At 41.1% G+C, this 12,574-nt stretch overlaps 1 protein-coding gene and 2 long non-coding RNA genes across 4 annotated transcripts in view; 2 read left to right on the top strand and 1 right to left on the bottom strand.

Annotated features, from left to right (window-relative positions):
• LOC142891081 (NACHT, LRR and PYD domains-containing protein 14-like) overlaps nt 1-12,574 on the top strand; it is a 407,498-nt gene that overhangs the window by 37,610 nt on the left and 357,314 nt on the right. The gene's annotated exons all lie outside the window — the stretch shown is intronic.
• Nucleotides 3,190-4,861, top strand: LOC142891062 (uncharacterized). Of its 2 annotated transcripts, XR_012927169.1 has the most exons (4): nt 3,190-3,428; nt 3,596-4,159; nt 4,273-4,349; nt 4,454-4,861. It is a non-coding gene; the product is annotated as an uncharacterized LOC142891062 (long non-coding RNA). The 2 variants fall into 2 exon arrangements; XR_012927168.1 differs by having other exon boundaries at nt 3,190-4,159.
• Nucleotides 6,039-7,231, bottom strand: LOC142891061 (uncharacterized). The gene is made up of 3 exons (XR_012927167.1): nt 6,827-7,231; nt 6,218-6,292; nt 6,039-6,114 (listed from the first exon to the last, which is right to left on the bottom strand). It is a non-coding gene; the product is annotated as an uncharacterized LOC142891061 (long non-coding RNA).

Below are 12,574 nucleotides of genomic sequence, written 5' to 3'. Positions count from 1 at the left end.
CAACCCCAATAGCTCCCCTCCTGGCTCCTTCAGACTGGAGAACACAGAACCACTCTCTCTTAGAGAGATGGCGGGCAGAAAGACCCCGGCTGATTAACAGCATTGCAGCGAGTGCACATGTAGGCGCAGACATGTGCCAACAATGTGCCGTCACTCCAGCTGCTGTCTGCTAATCCTATTCTCACTGATAACAAAAAATCACTCACAAGGAGGAAAAAGACTGACGAATTAACAAAAGGTCTACTCTAATGACAAAACAAAAAATCACTCACAAGGAGGAAAAAGACTAACTAGTAAACAAAATCCTATTCTAATAACAAAACTTAGCATTAACAAAAAAACACTAGATCTCGAGGAACAACCGTCTTACTGTGGACTCTTAAGGCAAAGGCTGTGGCTGTGACCAGGTTCAGGACTAGACGTGACGGACGAAGACACTCTGGCACAAGACAAGGGGAACGCAGACTATTTGAACACACAAGGGAACAAGGCACAGCTGGAAACAATGGGTAATTGGGTCAGACGAACAGGTGGAACATGAGGAGGGGTTGCGATCTGAAACGAGAGGAAGTTGTCAAAATAAAACAGGAAATGACGAGACAAAACCCCAAGACGAGACAAAACCTCACCACGGTGTGACACATTGTCTGTTATGGATACCTTTTGAGCTAAGGACATTTCTTGTTTTGCAATGCATTGTTAATTTCTACTATAAGTATTTCTATTTGTCTTATAAGGTGACACTGATGGAGCATTTACTTTTAGAGAAACCTTTTTACTTAGGTTTTTGTTATCTTATAACTTCTTTGTATTGTTAAATCACTGTTGTTTTTTTTTCTCCTTCTTGCACTATATACAACAGTATTTTTAAATTTTATGTCCTTACTTCTATGTTGCTTGTAATGTTAACTGCTGAGCTGTCTCTGGGCCACTGATTTCCCCCTTACGTTATTAACGTTATCTATCTGTCTAGGTTGAGCAATGCAACGCCTTCCTCTCTAGGATTGTAGTGACCACCAAGCACGTGTCAAAAGCTGGTGAGATGACAAAATAGTATACAAGTACAATCGTACTTAAATATGTGTAAACATGTATTATGATAATGTTAACATGAATTTCACCATGTTGACTCAAATGACCATGTGCTGTAATCATCCAATTATTGACTTTTTCAATGTGTTTTGTCAAATCTACTTAAATTAATATTTGCAGGACGCACAGACATGTTGAGTCTCATGGCTATTCGCTGGAATCAACAAAAGTTTGAGAATTTAGCCATCATTGTCTCACCGATATCAGAAGGTAATGACATCAGTGATATTATTTAGGATGTTTGATATTCCATGTGGCAGTATTTCACTTGTTTGATACATTGTTTTTTTCTTGGCTCTGATATTTTGTCATTGTAGGCTGTCAAAAGTCTTCAAAGTAAACTGCAGAACCTTGACTCACTGAAGGTAGAGTTAGCAGTGTCAGAGAGCCAGTTGGAGGATTGGGCAAACGATGTCAAGAAGTGGGCAGAAGGTAATAAATACATTGTGGTTAATGCACATATTTTCATATCTATGCTTTGCACAATGTGTTCTAAAACACATTTAAAAGATGAATGAATCTGCAAGTCTAAGGTCGAATGATAAGTGTTAAAAAGCCCCCAGAAGCCTTGTCATAAACTGTGGGTTGGGAGCGTCTGGGAGTGGCTAGTCTGAGGATCTGAGACTGTGCATGACTTGTAAGTTTCACCATAACTGGGAGCATGTCCATTCACAGCTTTAAAAGTCAAAATTTTAAATTGATTCTGACGGGTAACAACTTATGGCAGCTAATATGGGGGTGATATGGTCACATTTTCCTTTAGTTCACTGATATTTGTTTTCTTAATGTCTTTCTCATATGCTCTGGTTTTGTATCCTATTTCTTCTCTGCAGCCTCAACAACTATTGATAATGAGCCAGATGCCTTGTCCAGCAGGATCGAGATGCTGGTGCTTGGGATTAAGAGGAGGTCTCAGCATCTGCATAAAGACAATGATGGAGCCAAAGCTCGTGCAAGGGTCCTTCGAAAGGGTCCTAGCATGGAAACCATACTGTCTGTTGATACAGCATGGCCATGGCAGCTACAACACACTGGTATGTACACGTGTATAGTTAGTGCTTACACTAAATCTGATTGATAATAACATAATATACATACTTGCTCGTTGAGTATGGTAGAGGCCACTTTGAGCAGTGTTTTCTAAAGTGTCAATTGACTAATCCTGCTCATTTTCACTATGAATCTTTGTCATTTTTGCATTCCAGGTTCTGTCGATCTCAGAACAAAAAGATGGGCATTTGACATAGTCATGTCAGTAAGGCGACTTACAGAGGAAAAAAAAATCTTGGTGACAGAGATGGAGCAACATTGGCTAACCCTTTCCGCTCATGCCCATGAGCTGAAGGAGCTGTCCGACAGTGTTTCCTCTGGGACATTGATGATTATGTATTACAATAACAAATTATGCTGTTCTTATAACACCTTTATTATAATAAGCACCCACAAAATATTTTAATGCATTTATTATACAATTTAACAATTATCATAAAACAGAAGGCTTTCATGGTGAATCAGGGCAGATGCAAGCTTAACTTTTTAGAGCTGATTTTAAATTAGTTCGGTTTGGGGTGTACTTTTCGACACCAAAAGGCTTTTCATAAATAAGCGAAGTTTTTGGCGTCTAAAAGAGGGGCTTTGATTTGTCTCAAAGCTCCCTTCCCCCTCTCAAAACGTTCAAAACAGAACGCCAGCCTTGTTTTGACTCATCGCTGATAGTCAGCCTGCGTCCAGCTTTTCCTCATTCATATGTTAATTGCAGGCGAAACAACAGCTCACATACATAGGGCGGGGTGATAACATTTGTTCTAATCCCCATGTGTTATTCACAGGCCAGCACATCAACTCCCTGTTTGCAGATGCCAGCATCAAGAGATGTTGCCTGTCAGACTGACAAGAAGACACGTTCTGTAGGCACGCAGCTGTTGTTGAAGACTCTAGGAGCTTCTTACAGAAGTGCAGGTATGCAGCCACCTTCATTAGGCTACATTTACTTGGGATGAAGTTAGTAATAAATTACATCCCATAATACTTCTGTTTATGCTCAGTAAATCACTTTAGTTTTTCTTTTATTAAAATTTAATTTTCGTTACAGGTGTACAGGCTACTGTGGCCTGCAGGGATTTTGGTGTTGGTATATCCAATGATGCAGCTCCATTCCAGTTTTCATCCACACCAGTAAAGCGACTGTCAAAGAGAGCTCGCATGGATTTGGAGGAGGAGCTGGGAGAGGAAGATCCTTTAGAGAGTAGCTCTTCAGTAGTAGCTTCAAAGGGGCTGGACTCAACCTATGACCCTGCAGAATCAGTCACAGTTCAGACAGAGTCAACAATTATGTCGTAAGTAATTCTAGTCTGTGTCGTGAGTGTGTTTATTTCACGCATGTAATAATTTTGAAGCTGAAAGCTGTCTAGGTAAGAAAGTGTTTTACAGTGTTGTGAGTACACTGCTTCTAAGAGATAATGCTGTTAAATGTATTAAAACACATTTTCCTTTTGTCTTATAGAGACCGCGGATCCACTCCCATCCACCATATAAAGAAATACATTGTTTATGAGATTAACCTCATGGAGTTATTTGGTGCGTGTCCTGTTTGCACACGGGCATGTGATTTGAAGACCAGGAATGTGGGGACTTTCCTATCTGTTGAACAGCAGTGCCCACATTGTGAGTACCACAGACAGTGGAATAGCCAGCCTGTCATAGGAAGCACTCCAGCTGGGAACCTCCACCTATCTACAGCTGTATATGGAGCCTCCTTCTTCAAAATTAAACGGGTAAATGATGAAAAGTTAATTTTTTGTCTCTGTCTATATAGCTTTGATTACGATGTTACATATGATCCAGTAGCTGACAATGCTTTTTCTAAAACACTTTCCTCCCTAACATTAGGTCTTCAAATCAATGCACCTTCAACTCTTCCATTATGACACTTTTCGTCGGCACGCCAGATCCTTTATTGAGCCTGCAGTTATTCACCACTGGCAAACACAGCCGAATGATTTACTGCACCAACTTAGCCAGAAGGAAAAAGTCGTACTTGGTGGAGACATGAGGGCTGACTCTCCAGGTTTTAATATTTCACTGAATAACAAAATTTTTTGTAGGTGTTTGTTTTTGAGTGGCAGGAAAAATGTAATTGAGAATAATAATATCAAGTTATTTAACTTTCTTTTTTTTAAGGACACTCAGCAAAGTTTGTTAGTTACACAACAATGGACCTCGATACAAACACAATTGTGGACATGCAGTTGATTCAGGTGAGGAGCAAAAATTGACTTTTAAAATATTTAATTATGTAAAAGAATTTCATTACACATTTTCTAAAAATAAAAAAAATTGTGGTCTGCTTGCTGGGGTACAGAGCAATGAGGTTGGTGGTAGCTACCATATGGAAAAAGAGGGACTGAAGAGGAGTCTGGCATTGTTGGATGCACGTGGTGTGACTGTGGACTGTATAGTCACAGACCGACATCCGCAAATTCAGAAGTTTCTCAGGGAGAACAATGTCACACACTACTACAATGTCTGGCACATCGCAAAAGGTATGTCTACTGGATTTCATTTTCATCCACATCCACAATTGTTGCACTTGGCTTATTTCATTACAACCAATGTGTTTCTTATGCATGTAGGAATTTCAAAGAAACTCGACAAAATTAGGAAGATGAAAGATTGTGAGAAGCTGCAGAAGTGGATGAAAAGCATAAACAATCACATCTACTGGACAGCAGCTACATCCACCACTGGGCCTGAGAGAGTGGCAAAGTGGACCTCGCTTTGCCCCGAAGAACGTTGTATTTCCATTTCTCGGGATGCTGTGCAGGTAAATAAAACTGTGCTTACTTATAACTTTGTTGACGTGTGTAACCTAAAATTTCAGACATCTTTGATTATTTTCTTTTTTTCTTATTACAGACTATACTTGGCGGTGATGTATTACAATGAAAACAGCAACCGACCACAGGCACAGACAGACCAAGGTGTACCCATTTTCAAGGTGCACTTCCCAAAGGCATTGAAGGGAGAGTGTAGAGCAAAACCCCTGAAGACAGAGCAGACATTCCGTAAGAGTTTAATTTAATTTTTTTTTATTATAAATATAAATTAGACACTTTGGGATGTTGCATTTATAATAAATGAACATTTCAACAATAAATAAGCAGAAAACCTTCTTTTAAAAAAAAAAAAAAAGGAACCAAAACTTTAAAAAAATGTTTTTATCTTGTGTAAAACAGGGTTTGTAGTGGACATGATGGACCTAATCTTCAACAAGGTCTTTGTGGACCCACTTCCCTACACTGAAGCAGTCTTGGCAATCAACGTTCCAGAAAGTCTCGCAGCCCAGTTTGACCGGCCAGACAAGGAGGAGGTCATTGAAGGTTGTGTCCCTCTTCAGTCAAGCAGACTTGAATCCCACGTAGTGACCGGCAGTATCAGGATACTCCGTGCGGATTTGAAGGACCACACAAGCTGGGATGACAACTCTGATTCTGCGTCCCAGCAAGCCCCAACACCACCTCCCAAAAGATCGATATGCCAGATACCTGTAACGACTACAAGACATTGGACAAGATAGATTTATTTTTTTATGTGTAGTTGTAAATAGTTTTCTGGTATGTTGTTTCCTCATCACATTTATAACTTATCTGTAAATAATTCAATGGCAATAAATGTTTGAGTGTGTATACTGCAATGACTCCTGTCAATTATTAGGTTACATACACATTACTTGCTTATGAAAAAAACATATAAATATTTGATATAACCGCACAGATATCCCAGTTGTCACACTTTATTACAGTTGCAAAGAAGTAATCCATAAAATCTTTGATTTTAATTTTAAATCATAATATTTAGTAAAACATATCTTACTGGTGAATTCTCCTCAGTTGCAATGGACCATAGTCCGCCTTATAAATTTGGCCTGCATTCTGCAATGAGAACCTATTCAGGCATACTGGCTCCAATCCTGGATGGTCCACCATGCATTTGAGGTCCCCCTCAACCTCCCGCAGGTGTCTGCTAACCTACAAGATATTACAAAGTATAAATGCCATTATGTCTCAAAGATGTATGCAATAAACAATAATCAAGACAAACTAGATTTCATTTTTGATATCTTGACTCTGCCTGTGGTATCTCCAGGCATCATACATTTTCCTGCTCCGTGGGCATGGTGTTAGAGTTTCCACAGGAGCACCTGTCAAAAGAAAAAAAGTTATAATTTCACCTGAATGAAAGTTGCCAACACAAGCAGAGTTGGATAAGACTTGTGACATTTGTCTAATGTTGAGATGGAGAACAGCAGCATTTTAAGCAACATGGCAATGCTTCTAATTTTGACCATGACATATTGTGGATACAGACATATTTAAACTTAAGTTAAAAACAAAAAAAGAAAAAGAAGAGTACATTCAAAATACCTAGGGAAAAAAGGCTGTTCATTTTTAAGCATTGCGCTGGTAGCAGTCTGAGTATTTGATGGGGTTATTAACAGCCCCATGACAACAACTTTTTCTTTTTTTTTATCAGTAGAGTTCAAGAACATACGGAGGAGAGATAAGTAGAACGTTACTGTACTGTTTAGAAAAATACTCAATCACCAGAAGAGCTCGAAGTAATGACGAGACAGCGGTGACGAAGCCGTTAGCATGAGCTAACATGTAAGTTACAGTGTAACAACACACAAAGTAAAAACTTTAAAATATAAAGACGCACAGTATTTGTATCTTACCACTCTGAAATGTCCTGCTGCAGACGCTGAGTCAGTATTTCTGCCGAAGCCTCTCCCTCTGGGTCAGACTCTGGCTCAAACTGGTAGGGTTGCACCACACTGCTTCTGCTAGCCATGACCGAGTCGCTTCGCATTCACAACATTAGCGCATGGCTACCGGAGCCGAAGCCACAGCCCCTTCGAGAGAGAAGGGCATGGCCAGGTGCAGCTCATTAGCATAAAGGTGACAGGCCCTAAAACGGGCTGTTCTGAACAGAGCGTTTTTTTGCTGATTTAGGGACAGCAAAAATATTAAATCCTAAGTCAAATTTGAAGAATGCAGGTCACAGACAGGTCTTTTACACATTTGAGAACTATTTTAAGAAGTGGAAAAGTGGCATAATATGGGACCTTTAAAGAAAGAACAGTTTTCTTCACTGAAGTCACAGTTGATCATTTATGCAGGTGTGGTGGTATGAGATATAACTTTTAGGCGGAAGTTGTAGTCCGGACTCTCACGCCCCTTCGGAGGTGCGGGCCTGTCATTTTATTGAACCGTTGTTATAAAAGTCGGCTGTGTCCCTCCCCTCGACCTTTCGCTTGCGGCCCCTTCCGCCCGCCCACTTCCGGGTCGCTACACAGGAACACGTTGCTGAGCACAGGTAGGCGCACCTTGGCTTGCTGTCGTTTTTAACGTTATGGCTCGAAATTGGGATAGTTGTGTACATATGGATTTTCCCATACTCCCTATGACAGATCTGGCGTCTCCGCCAAGATCAGACTGTGTGGGATGGAGTTGTGTGCTGCTGCAGACTAAGACGGTGCCTAATGCTACACCTGCAGTGGTTGCCGTTCCCCCCCACACACACACACACACACACTCCCCCCGGTGTTGAGTCTTCACGCCTCTCCCTTTTTGGTCATGACACGAGCTACGTCAGACGTGGGACATTGAGTGAGACAAAGGTACTGCGTGGTTCCGTCTGCAGTTTCTGCTTGCTGCCCCCACCGCTGCCTTTGCTGCCGCCTCTCGCCGCCGCCGCATTCTCACAGCTGTGTCGCTTTGTCGCCTGTCTTGCCCGGCGCTCGCCTCGCTGCCGTTTGGCCTAACCGCTTGGGCAGAGTTTGGCCGACTCGCCAAATAAGCTCAATAAGCTGTAGGCCCATTGGCCTTACGAACTAACGGCCGGGGTGTGTGTGCGAGTGTGTGAGGGTGTGTGCGTGCGCTCCTGTGTGTGTGTAATGGTTAGGTTAGGGTCTTCTGGTTGTATCAATTTTGTCTATTTTACCAAAATGTGAATGTGATGAATCTATTAATTCAGTTTAGTTACGGAGCAATAGTGAGTTCTTGTTGATTTATCTATTTACTTTTTCTTTCCTTTTATTTTCCTTCAGTAACTAGATCTCATTTGAGGTGGATTGTTTCACGTGGCCCTGCGATGAACTGGCAATTTGTCCAGGGTGTCACCCTGCCTTCGCCCTAAGACAGCTGGGATAGGCTCCAGCAGACCCCCGTGACCCTGAATAGGAATAAGCGGGTATAGAAGATGAATGAATGAATGAATGAATGTTTCACGTATTCATGTCGGTCTCTGTCATCTGTTGGAATCATATATTTAGTTTATATGTTTGTGTTGAATCATATATTTAGTTTAGATATTTGTGTTGAATAATATAATTAGTTTAGATGTGTGTTTGTAATAATATGATTATTAATATAAACGGTTTAGATCAAAGGCATTGTTGCAGGAGGCTCAAGAAGAACAGGGAAGCACATTCCTCATCAACTGGTGATCCTGGGTGACCAGAGGGTAACCCTGGGGGACTTTGCGACCACCATAAAACTATATAACCCGGTCATTTACAGGGGGGGAGAACTCATGATCCATCGGCGGCAAGGGGGAGAGGAGCCTGTGACCTTAGTAATCAGAGACTTGGATCAAAGGCTGCCCCAACATCCAATGAGGTTGGGGTCTGGAGACCAGGCAGCCAGTCAGAGGAGGACAACATCTGGGAGCATCTGCATGTTGTATAAAAGGACTGGGTCAAGGGACAGATAGGTGTCAGACTTCATGCCCTGACAATACTTTGGTGTTGCTAGGATTTTGAACTCGGCCCGGAGCTCTGTATATTTGTATCCTGAATTGTTTATTTACTAAAGACATATTTAAATTGGCATTCTTCTCCTGAGACTTTATTCAACGAACACGCGGATCAGCAGCACGACACGGGGAAATGAATCTGATCCAACACATCCAAGGTAAAATGTCCTGTTAAATCATTCCCTTAGCCAGAGATCGGGGTCCTTTTCTCTTCACCAGATTGCTAACCTCTTAAACTGTAAAATAAACTGTTTTTTTGTTTGTTTGTTTCTTCTGCCAGTCCCAACAGAGACGAGCCCTTTTGTTTCTAATGTGTTCGGTCGCTGATGGTGTGGTATTTTCCCGGGTGGTGGTGTCCCTGTTGTGTTGTGTTTCTCCCCTTAGTTTAGGTTTTGTAGTGGATTTGGGGTATTTGTGTGCTTTGTTTTTTGGGCATCACCACTCCCGGGGTCATGTTTCTTTTCAGCCAGTGATACTCAGTCTGTTTGTTTCTTTTGAGCCGGGTTCCATCTTTGTTTGTTTTCAGCAGGGTCCAGTTTGTCTCGAGAATAATTTCTTATCTTTGTGAACAATAAAAAAATAAAACATTTTGTAATATAACTGAACTCTGTCTCCTTGCCGCCCTGAAGCTGGTAAACCTGCGCGATTACTAACTGTAGTATGGGTCCTTGGGCCCTAACCCAAGGTGGCGTTGTCTACCTCAAGTAATTCATCTCCCATAAATAGACCCCAGCCCTCGTGCCGCCACACAGGCAACATTTATAATTTATTGTTTAATTTTCTGGGAGAGTAAATGTGTAGTTCAACCTTTATATTTTCACCAAAAGTAAACACGAGACAGATATAAAGGGAAAATAGCATTTATTTAAAAACAAACAAACAGAAAAACAGAGAGTAAACATACCCGAAATAGAGCCTCCTACTTATTTGAAATAGCCATGAGCTGCCCTACGTGTAGCGGCCAGTGCAAACACCCTACAACCGTACCGTGGCGAGGTGAGGCAATGAAAACATGCCCATGGTTGCCGCTGGTAGTCTGCAGAGTGACCAGTCTGCAGCTAGTGTAGCGTGAACCGGTGTCACGTGGCCAATCCCATTGTACCTTGATTGGCCGGACGTCGAACGGATTGAGTCCTGGCTCGATTGCTTCTCCCTTTTAACCCCGATCTTTTTTCTTTGTTTGAGACAATACATTTTTTAAGATGTTGAATTTTTTAACATGAATGGATTTTGAAAAACGGAATTTTTAGAGACATCATTTTTTTTTTCACTGAATGTATTTCAACATCGAAACCAATTCATATGCATTACAGAATTCAGTGCTACAAATTTGTTGGTTTTAAAAATTCAAAGTCTGTTTTTGATGCTAGAAAAATTCAGTGTTATAAATTCAGATTCAAAACCCGATGGTACTGTTTAACTTCCATACTGCAGTCTTTACCTTATGCCCAAATTGTATTTGCTGCTGTAGATGCTGGGCATACAATTGTGATTATGAGTTCTGTTAACCCATGACAATTAGCACAGTGGGAATTTTTCATAATGGGAATTTCATTCCATTAATTCCCACTATGTTGGGAATGGCTTTCTCTATACACAGCATCTGGGTCCTGTTATACAAATGAAATTTTGTGTGGGCACCAAATGATGCTAAAACAAAAGGTGAGCAGCCACCTTCTGCATACAATGTACACTTGTGTATCTTAAATATTAGTTAGGGTTACCATTTTGCAGGATGTTCTTGTATTTTATCACAGAACTTTTTTTTAAGCTCAAACGGAAATTCAGTGAAGTCAGTGGAGTCATGTATTTATCAACATTGTTACAGTTTTTTGGAGCTACATTTACACAATTGCACTCACATCTGCAATAAATTCCACCTACAATTTCAACTGGTTCGTAATCAGAGTACGACTTAGTTTTCGGATATGATTATTATTATCAACTATTATGATTGCAATTGCAATTGTTCCAGCGGTATGGAAGCAGATAGTTACCATAATCCAAATTAAAATGCAATAGCTGAAATGCTTTTTCATTTTAAGAATGAAGCTGCGTTATTTGACTCATAATTAAAATCGTTAATAAATTATTCAATCTGCATTTTCTTTTTCTTATTCAAGACTGCTCATTCTTGTACTTAATTCAAATGAAAAGAGAAAACACATTAAAGATTACCAAAATTCAATATGAAATGTAAAATTTGAAAATGAAAAAGCAACAGCAGAATGCTTTTTCATTTCAAGAACGTGGCTGCTTTTTTTTTTTTTGACTCATAATTAAAATCGTTAATAAATATTGCTATATGCATTTTCATTTTCTTATTCATGTTGCACCTTTTATGTTACAATCAAAAAGAGAACTGAGGGCATTGCTTTTTAATTATTGTGGTCCTGCCCTGCACAAGAGTTACCACAACTCAAAAACGAAATCGCAATTGCAAAGTAAGCGCGCGGTGCAGGAAAGTGACGTCAGCAGCTCTTCACCTCCGTTGTGGGTATGGCGGTATGACGCGAAGTATGATTTGTCTCCTGTTATGTGTAAATTCTAATGTTTGTGAATTTAATAAAGATACTGTATATTTAAAGAAAAAAAATAGAAGGTATGGCGGTATGACCACTTCAACATCGTTACTTTTCACATCATTGAAGTTGCCGGTAATTGAGATTTAAATCGCCGACCGCTGACGGATCTCGTTGGTCGGACAGATTTGTTGTTGCTAAGCGATATAGCAGGATTCTTTTCTCCACGGCGCGCTTTTCGTTCAGGTTCCCAAAAATGGTCTGTCGTTGGCACAGCGAAAAGCTCTGGCTTTATATTTAGTTTGGAGGAGGAAGAGACGAGCAGCTGCTCGAAAGAGAAGGGTGTGGATCCACCCGATTTTAATGTTGAGGCAGGATTTGGGCGAGTACAACCTCGGACGAATGCGGACGAACCTCAGGAAGCCCATTTCACCAACTGAATGCCTGGCCATTTGTTTGAGGTGAGGTGACTTATTATATGTTGTTTATATATGGATGTACGATTACATAAGTCGGTCTCTCTCTTAATATATATGTAACCCGGTTAAAATTATCTAAATAACCTAATTCTATTTATATATTATAAAATAGAAATGGGTTAAAAAGGTTGGTTTTCAGTTATTTTTGTTAAAATGTTTAGCAGGCGTTTTAACTGTTTGTTTGTTTATTGTACTGCACGTTAACCATCACCGGTACTTAAGCAACCGTTGTGTTCAGCAGTGGGACGGTTAACCATCACCGGTACTTAAGCAACAGGTGTGTTCAGCTGGGGGAACGGCAAAAACCAAAGGAGAAAAGGAAACCGAGGGAGACCGACGGCGCGGAGGAGTAAAAGGACTGCAGAGAGTGTCCAACCCGGACTCTCTCCCAAAACGTGGATTATTTGCAGCCTGCTCAAGTTTGTCCTGGGAAGGACGGAGACACCTGGCAGCTAACACAGCAGCTAGCGGCCCCACGCTCTGCGGCAGTTAGCCATCCGCTAACTCTGGGAGCGGAGACCGTGGGACGGGAGCAGAAGCAGACCGGGGGCGAGCGCCTGGCACATCGTCACCCTCCAGTCGTTCAAGCCGGTCAGTTTCCCAAGCGCATCCTTTTTGTCCGTTGACCCCCACTGTGGTGGACCCAGTTGCTCTGGACGAAGGTAC

This window comes from Nelusetta ayraudi, unplaced genomic scaffold (assembly GCF_046127955.1).
Source record: "Nelusetta ayraudi isolate G7.1 ecotype Tasmania unplaced genomic scaffold, CSIRO-AGI_Nayr_v1 ptg000028l, whole genome shotgun sequence".
In the NCBI taxonomy this organism is placed as follows: domain Eukaryota; kingdom Metazoa; phylum Chordata; class Actinopteri; order Tetraodontiformes; family Monacanthidae; genus Nelusetta; species Nelusetta ayraudi.
Note: the sequence above shows the minus strand (reverse complement) of the source record. Positions and strands in the feature narration are given on the sequence as shown.